Below are 9,569 nucleotides of genomic sequence, written 5' to 3' on the forward strand. Positions count from 1 at the left end.
TGAATGGCCGTCGTTATAACGTTCAAACACTACGGTTGGCCGCGGAGAAGGATGGGAATTAGTAAGAGCAGTATGGTTTGGTTTAGCGACGAAGCCCACTTTCATCTGGATGGGTTCCTCAGTAAGCAAAATTGGCGCATTTATGGAACTGAGAGTCTGCATTTCGCGACAGAGTTGCCTCTTCACCTTCAACGGGTGACTGTGTGGTACTGTCTACATCTACATCCACACGATTACTCTGCAATTCACATTTAAGTGCTTGGCAGAGGGTTCATCCAACCACAATCATACTATCTCTCTACCAATCCACTCCCGAACAGCGCGCGGGAAAAACGAACACCTAAACCTTTCTGTTCGAGCTCTCATTTCTCTTATTTTATTTTGATGATCTTTCGTAGCTATGTAGGTTGGGCTCAACAAAATATTCGAAAGAGAGTGACTGAAATTTCGTAAATACATCTTGCTGCGACGAAAAACGTCTTTGCTTTAATGACTTCCATCCCAACTCGCGTATCATATCTGCCACACTCTCCCCCCTATTACGTGATAATACAAAACGAGCTGCCTTTTTTTGCACCCTTTCGATGTACTCCGTCAATCCCACCTGGTAAGGATCCAACACCGCGCAGCAATATTCTAACACAGGACGAACGAGTGTAGTGTGTCTCTTTAGTGGACTTGTTGCATCTTCTAAGTGTCCTGCCAATGAAACACCTTTGGCTCGCCTTCCCCACGCCGGCCGAAGTGGCCGCGCGGTTCTGGCGCTGCAGTCTGGAACCGCGAGACCGCTACGGTCGCAGGTTCGAATCCTGCCTCGGGCATGGATGTGTGTGATGTCCTTAGGTTAGTTAGGTTTAACTAGTTCTAAGTTCTAGGGGACTAATGACCTCAGCAGTTGAGTCCCATAGTGCTCAGAGCCATTTGAACCATTTGAACCTTCCCCACAACATTATCTATGTGGTCTTTCCAATTGAAGTTGTTGGTAATTTTAATGTAGTGTTGGCAGAAGAGCCAACACTGTGTTTCTAGAGGAGGCCGAAATGCACGCGTCTAAATACACGCAGACCGGCGTGAGGTCTGGAACAGGACAATGTCTTGAGAATTACAATAAAGTACGAAATTCTTGTAATACTTAACTTTAATCCATAATTGTAGAACATCTCTCGTTACGGTACATGCTTCATAATATTAATTATCAATTGAATACGGCGCCTTGCTAGGTCGTAGCAAATGTAGCTGAAGGCTATGCTAACTATCGTCTCGGCAAATGAGAGCGTATTTGTCAGTGAACCATTGCTATGAACGTCGGCTGTACAACTGTGGGGAGTGCTAGTACGTCTCTCTCTAGACCTGCCGTGTGGTGGCGCTCGGTCTGCAATCACTGACAGAGGCGACACGCGGGTCCGACGTATACTAGCGGACCACGACCGATTTAAAGGCTACCACCTAGCAAGTGTGGTGTCTGGCGGTGACACCACATTTAACACCCAGGTACTTAGTTGAATTGACAGCCTTGAGTGTTGTTGTTGTTGTTGTTGTTGTGGTCTTCAGTCCCGAGACTGGTTTGATGCAGCTCTCCATGCTACTCTATCCTGTGCAAGCTGCTTCATCTCCCAGTACCTACTGCAACCTACATCCTTCTGAATCTGCTTAGTGTATTCATCTCTTGGTCTCCCTCTACGATTTTTACCCTCCACGCTGCCCTCCAATGCTAAATTTGTGATTCCTTGATGCCTCAAAACATGTCCTACCAACCGATCCCTTCTTCTGGTCAAGTTGTGCCACAAACTCCTCCCCAATCCTATTCAGTACCTCCTCATTAGTTATGTGATCTACCCATCTAATCTTCAGCATTCTTCTGTAGCACCACATTTCGAAAGCTTCTATTCTCTTCTTGTCCAAACTATTTACCGTCCATGTTTCACTTCCATACATGGCTACACTCCATACAAATACTTTCAGAAATGACTTTCTGACACTTAAATCTATACTCGATGTTAACAAATTTCTCTTCTTCAGAAACGATTTCCTTGCCATTGCCAGTCTACATTTTATATCCTCTCTACTTCGACCATCATCAGTTATTTTGCTCCCCAAATATCAAAACTCCTTTACTACTTTAAGTGTCTCATTTCGTAATCTAATACCCTCAACATCACCCGACTTAATTCGACTACATTCCATTATCCTCGTTTTGCTTTTGTTGATGCTCATCTTATATCCTCCCTTCAAGACACCATCCATTCCGTTCAACTACTCTTCCAAGTCCTTTGCTGTCTGACAGAACGACAATGTCATCGGCGAACCTCAAAGTTTTTATTTCTTCTCCATGGATTTTAATACCTACTCCGAATTTTTCTTTTGTTTCCTTTACTGCTTGCTCAATATACAGATTGAATAACATCGGGGAGAGGCTACAACCCTGTCGCACTCCTTTCCCAACCACTGCTTCCCTTTCATGCCCCTCGACTCTTATAACTATTTCTCGAGTAATCGAATTCCAACGGCTTTCTTTTGGAACTCTTGTGGATCACCTCACACTTTTCGTTATTTAGCGTCAACTGCCACCTGCCACACCATACAGCAATCTTTTCTAAATCGCTTTGAAACTGATACTGGTCTTCGGATGACCTTACTAGACGGTAAATTACAGCATCATCTGCGAACAACCTACGAGAACTGCTCAGATTGTCACCCAGGTCATTTATGTACGAGGGTAGTTCAATAAGTAATGCAACACATTTTTTTTCTGAAACAGAGGTTGTTTTATTCAGCATTGAAATACACCAGGTTATTCCCCAATCTTTTAGCTACACAACACTATTTTTCAACGTGATCTCCATTCAATGCTACGGCCTTACGCCACCTTGAAATGAGGGCCTGTATGCCTGCACGGTACCATTCCACTGGTCGATGTCGGAGCCAACGTCGTACTGCATCAATAACTTCTTCATCATCCGCGTAGTGCCTCCCACGGATTGCGTCCTTCATTGGGCCAAACATATGGAAATCCGACGGTGCGAGATCGGGGCTGTAGGGTGCATGAGGAAGAACAGTCCACTGAAGTTTTGTGAGCTCCTCTCGGGTGCGAAGACTTGTGTGAGGTCTTGCGTTGTCATGAAGAAGGAGAAGTTCGTTCAGATTTTTGTGCCTACGAACACGCTGAAGTCGTTTCTTCAATTTCTGAAGAGTAGCACAATACACTTCAGAGTTGATCGTTTGACCGTGGGGAAGGACATCGAACAGAATAACCCCTTCAGCGTCCCAGAAGACTGTAACCGTGACTTTACTGGCTGAGGGTATGGCTTTAAACTTTTTCTAGGTAGGGGAGTGGGTGTGGCGCCACTCCATTGATTGCCGTTTTGTTTCAGGTTCGAAGTGATGAACCCATGTTTCATCGCCTGTAACAATTTTTGACAAGAAATTGTCACCCTCAGTCACATGACGAGCAAGCAATTCCGCACAGATGGTTCTCCTTTGCTCTTTATGGTGTTCGGTTAGACAACGAGGGACCCAGCGGGAACAAACCTTTGAATATCCCAACTGGTGAACAATTGTGACAGCACTACCAACAGAGATGTCAAGCTGAGCACTGAGTTGTTTGATGGTGATCCGTCGATCATCTCGAACGAGTGTGTTCGCACGCTCTGCCATTGCAGGAGTCACAGCTGTGCACGGCCGGCCCGCACGCGGGAAATCAGACAGTCTTGCTTGATGATGACACACGCTTTGCCCAACGACTCACCGTGCTTTTGTCCACTGCCAGATCACCGTAGACATTCTGCAAGCGCCTATGAATATCTGAGATGCCCTGGTTTTCCGCCAAAAGAAACTCGATCACTGCCCGTTGTTTGCAACGCACATCCGTTACAGACGCCGTTTTAACAGCTCCGTACAGCGCTGCCACCTGTCGGAAGCCAATGAAACTATACGAGACGAAGCGGGAATGTTTGAAAATATTCCACAAGAAATTTCCGGTTTTTTCAACCAAAATTGGCCGAGAAAAAAAATGTGTTGCATTACTTATTGAACTGCCCTCGTAGATCAGGAACAGGACGCTTCCCTAGGGAACACCTGATATCACTTCAGTTTTACTCGATGATTTGCCGTCTATTACTACATTATTTCCGTCCAGTCACGGGATAATCGGCGCGCTATTCCGTATGGCACGGTGACTACCGAAAGATACGTGAAGCTTTTGGAAGATGATGGCATCCCCATTATCCGAAATGACCCTGATTTCGACAAGATATGGTTCAACGAAGGCGGAGCTCGACCCCCCATCAAAGTAGGATAGTGTTCGATGTCCCGGAAGAGCACTTTGGGAACCGCATTCTGACCGTGGGGTACCCAAGGCCGCTGGCATGGGCCTCGACTGGCCGCCGCATTCACCGGATCTGAACACATGCGACTACCTTTTGAGGGGCTGTATTAAAGACAAGGTGTACAGCAATAACCCGAAAACCATTGCTGAGCTGAAAATAGCCATTCAGGAAGGAGGTCGTCAACATCGACGTTCCCACATTTTGGGTCATGCAGAATTTCGCTATTCGTCTGCGCCACATCATCGCCGTTAATGGCAAGGGTATCGAGTATGTCATACCATCAATCCGAATATCTGTAGTGACGTTTACATGTCGCAAAAAGTGTGCTCACACGGCGTAGTTTGTAACTAATTTACGTTTTTCTTTTACGTAGTTCAATAATTGTCACCCTGCATGTATATCTTTTCGTCTGTTGTGTATGTGTACGTATGTGTATCTTTTCACAGTTAACTTGCTTTGGTTGGCCGGCCGGAGTGGCCAAGCGGTTCTAGGCGCTACAATCTGGAACCGCGCGACCGCTACAGTCGCAGGTTCGAATCCTGCCTCGGGCATGGATGTGTGTGATGTCCTTAGGTTAGTTAGGTTTAAGTAGTTCTAAGTTCTAGGGGACTGATGGCCTCAGATGTTAAGTGCTCAGAGCCATTTGAACCATTTTGCTTCGGTTGTCAGCATTTCCTTCAGAAGAAGACTTTTCTACAAACGCTGAAACCACGGTAAACGAGTTTCCACGAACCTTCCAATTTGGAGCTAATTGACTGCTTACTATTTCTGCCAGAATTTTTCCTATGAAGGTATTAGGGTATAATTGGCGACAAATAAACGGGGAGAGAATAGGTACCCGCAATGTTAGAAACGGATACGGTATCGTTTGCCTTCGTACCAGTGAGAGCCAGTCGGTTTGTGGTCCAGCTGCAAATCGCTGGCTCGGCGAGTCGACAAGGACCGTGAGAACGGCGGCCGAGCGGCAGGGCTGCCAACTGTCTGAATCACGGCGTCCCCCACCGCCGCTCCGGACTGCCTCCGCCACCGGCGCCCTCATGATGATGACGATGATGGGGGCGATGAACGAGTTGCGATGATTGCGCTCCCGTCAATCCGACCCCAGACTCCCCCTCCAGTGGACACGGGAGGTCTGTGTGGCCTCCCGGCAAGTCACTGCTCGGCTCGCCACGCTAGGTGCGGGAAAAAACCTACCGACCGGTTAAAACCGACACCGGTATCTCACTTCTGAATAACAGGTATTTTTCGATATTTGTCTGGTCTCGGTTGTGACAGGTACTAATTATTTACTAATCGCGGGGCAGAGCTGCTGTTCGTAAACTTTTCGTTTTTTAAATAAACCTTTTCTTAAGGGCGGGTAGGACGTCAAACGGGCCGACTTGGAGCAGGAGAGGCACCACACGACATTGTAATTTCCACTGTCTATACTTTTACAAGTAAATTCATAAAACTTTGTTAGCATGACCAGGAAGGGTTCAGGATTCACACTCGTAGCAGCGGAAGTTCAAAAACATAAAAACAATTTTTTTTTACATGTGAAATTTCATCATTTTTTCACTTACTATAGGCTGCATTTGTTGCTATAGGTACACTTTTCTTCATAAGTAAGAGAGACTGTTCGATGAATTTTGCACAGCTTACAAACCATGAGTCTATTTAATTTATGAAAAAATAAATAACCTGTTACGTTTTAAACTTTATGTTTGGAAAAAAATCGAATTTTGTTGTTGATTATCTCCATTTTTACCACAGTTTTTAATAGATTTGGAAAATTCTAGAGTTTCATACACCTGTAAGTGTTGTTTGTATGCTGTGCAAAATTCATCAAAGAATCTCTCTTACTTGTGAAGAAAAATGTACCTATAGCAACAAATGTAGCCAATAGTAAGCGAAAAAATTATGAAATTTCACATGTAAAAAAAAATTATTTTGTTTTGTTTTTGGACTTCCACTGCTATGAGTTTGAATTCCGAATCCTTACTCATCAAGCTGGCAAAGTTTTATGAATTTATTTGTAAAAGTATAGACTGTGGAAATTAAAATGTCCTGTGGTGCCTCTCCTGCTCCAAGTCGGCCCGTTTGACGTCCTACCGCCCTTAAGACGAGCCGGAACAATGAAAATGACAAAATTAACATTTTATGGTTTTGTCTTTATAAAATTATTTGGAGTTTTCTGAATAAAACAAATCAAATTTCACGCTTCTAAGTGAACCCTAAGTGTGTTTTTCATCGCTGCAAAATTGACGCGCCGTGTAAACGGTTGTAGCGACTGGGTGAGTCACCTCTAACGGCTGGCTGCAAGCGGGGTATCTTTGCGGAATTAGTCAGTGTTTTAGAAATTCTTCCAGCACAACAGCAAACCAGTCTTTAAAAGTATTGGTTAAAAACAGTCTTGGTTGCAATTTTAGCTTTTTTTATTTTTCAACGACGCGTTTCGCCTTATTTAGGCATCTTCAGGTTATCTACATAGAAAACAGAGAAAAAGTAGTTCTATTTAAGATTCACGATCGCGTTGTGCAGACTTGGATAACCTATAAACAGATCACCTATTGAAAGAGCAAATACCTTGATTCGGTATTTCTTCAGAATCCTTTAGTGAGTGTAGCCAAAGGGCATCGTCGAATATATCAGACCAACATCGCCTTTGTTAGACTCAGTAAAAACTAGAAATATAAAATAGTAACATCCTTACCTCTTCTAGAGGGACGCGAGAGGCACCAAGATCTGCATAACGCGTTCTCGCTCACACGAGCGAGTCTTTTGTTTTCCAAAGTTGTATGGATTTATCTCTGTGAGAAGTGACTGTTCATATCGGTAAACATAAAACCTATACCGTGCGTGTTGACTTGTGGAGTTTGCTTTGTGTTGTTCGGCTGTTCAATTTTGCGTATTTTACGACTTTTGCTCGTACCTGTTTTACGTATTTGCTAGTCTCATAAAATAGTACACTAGACCCTAAAGTCGGATAAAAATACCAAAAGCACAGTAAATAGAGACAATGGAAGCTAAAACATACACTAACACGGGGACGTTCATTGGGGTAGAGTTAAAAAGTAGAGATACAGTTAAGATAACACAGTCAGTGATTTGTGGGGCACTTAAAATACACTGAAGTCTCCCACAAACAAGTTAAATGGTCACAATATAAAAACACACAGAGCACTTAAAAAAACACTGGGGAACACAAAATCCAAATGAAAGTGTAATTATATATGACGGTAGTATCTGTTCCCGAAAGAACAGTTACCGTGGATCACCATGCAGCTTTGCTAGAAATGAAATGATAATTAAATGGACACCCTAGCTGCAAGCAGGCGTTGATACACTTCATTGGGGACATGTTGAAAATGTGTGCCCCGACCGGGACTCGAACCCGGGATCTCCTGCTTACATGGCAGACGCTCTATCCATCTGAGCCACCGCGGGCACAGAGCATAGTGCGTCTGCAGGGACTTATCCCATGCACGCTCCCCGTGAGATCCACATTCCCAACATGTCCACAACAGTACATTCGTAGTGCGCCTATTAGATGTTTGCCCATCATACTCATTACTCGTGGCAGATTAATCTACCAAGTCCCGTACGAGTTCGGGCATAGCGTGTGCGTTCGCACAAGAAGGTCAATGGCCGGGAAGCCATATTTTAACTATATATGACCGTAGTATCTGTTCCCGAACGAACAGTTAGCGTGGATGACCATGCAGCTTTGCTAGAAATGAAATGATAATTAAGTGGACACCCTAGCTGCAAACAGGCGTTGATATACAGGGTTATTACTAATGATTGAAGCGATTTCACAGCTCTACAATAACTTTATTATTTGAGATATTTTCACAATGCTTTGCACACACATACAAAAACTCAAAAAGTTTTTTTAGGCATTTACAAATTTTCGATATGTGCCCCTTTAGTGATTCGGCAGACATCAAGCCGATAATCGAGTTCCTCCCACACTCGGTGCAGCATGTCCCCATCAATGAGTTCGAAAGCATCGTTGATGCGAGCTCGCAGTTCTGGCACGTTTCTTGGTAGAGGAGGTTTAAACACTGAATCTTTCACATAACCCCACAGAAAGAAATCGCATGGGGTTAAGTCGGGAGAGCGTGGAGGCCATGACACGAATTGCTGATCATGATCTCCACCACGACCGATCCATCGGTTTTCCAATCTCCTGTTTGAGAAATGCCGAACATCGTGGTGGAAGTGCGGTGGAGCACCATCCTGTTGAAAGATGAAGTCGGCGCTGTCGGTCTCCAGTTGTGGCATGAGCCAATTTTCCAGCGTGTCCAGATACACGTGTCCTGTAACGTTTTTTTCGCAGAAGAAAAAGGGGCCGTAAACTTTAAGCCGTGAGATTGCACAAAACACGTTAACGTTTGGTGAATTGCGAATTTGCTGCACGAATGCGTGAGGATTCTCTACCGCCCAGATTCGCACATTGTCTCTGTTCACTTCACCATTAAGAAAAAATGTTGCTTCATCACTGAAAACAAGTTTCGCACTGAACGCATCCTCTTCCACGAGCTGTTGCAACCGCGCCGAAAATTCAAAGCGTTTGACTTTGTCATCGGGTGTCAGGGCTTGTAGCAATTGTAAACGGTAAGGCTTCTGCTTTAGCCTTTTCCGTAAGATTTTCCAAACCGTCGGCTGTGGTACGTTTAGCTCCCTGCTTGCTTTATTCGTCGACTTCCGCGGGCTACGCGTGAAACTTGCCCGCACGCGTTCAACCGTTTCTTCGCTCACTGCAGGCCGACCCGTTGATTTCCCCTTACAGAGGCATCCAGAAGCTTTAAACTGCGCATACCATCGCCGAATGGAGTTAGCAGTTGGTGGATCATTGTTGAACTTTGTCCTGAAGTGTCGTTGCACTGTTATGACTGACTGATGTGAGTGCATTTCAAGCACGACATACGCTTTCTCGGCTCCTGTCGCCATTTTGTCTCACTGTGCTCTCGAGCGCTCTGGCGGCAGAAAACTGAAGTGCGGCTTCAGCGGAACAAAACTTTATGAGTTTTTCTACGTACATGTAGTGTGTCGTGACCATTTGTCAATGATTGGAGCTACAGTGAATTTATGAAATCGCTTCAATCATTTGTAATAGCCATGTACTTCATTGGGGACATGTTGAAAATGTGTGCCCCGACCGGGACTCGAGCCCGGGATCTCCTGCTTGGTAGATTAATCTGCCACGAGTAATGAGTATGATGGGCAAACATCTATTAGGCGCACTACGAATGTAGTGTT

At 44.7% G+C, this 9,569-nt stretch overlaps 1 non-coding gene across 1 annotated transcript; it reads right to left on the reverse strand.

Annotated features, from left to right (window-relative positions):
• Positions 1 to 7,677: 7,677 nt before the first annotated feature.
• Trnat-ugu (transfer RNA threonine (anticodon UGU)) lies at positions 7,678 to 7,752 on the reverse strand. The gene has a single exon. It is a non-coding gene; the product is annotated as a tRNA-Thr (tRNA).
• Positions 7,753 to 9,569: the final 1,817 nt, after the last annotated feature.

Source organism: Schistocerca nitens, chromosome 11, assembly GCF_023898315.1.
Source record: "Schistocerca nitens isolate TAMUIC-IGC-003100 chromosome 11, iqSchNite1.1, whole genome shotgun sequence".
In the NCBI taxonomy this organism is placed as follows: domain Eukaryota; kingdom Metazoa; phylum Arthropoda; class Insecta; order Orthoptera; family Acrididae; genus Schistocerca; species Schistocerca nitens.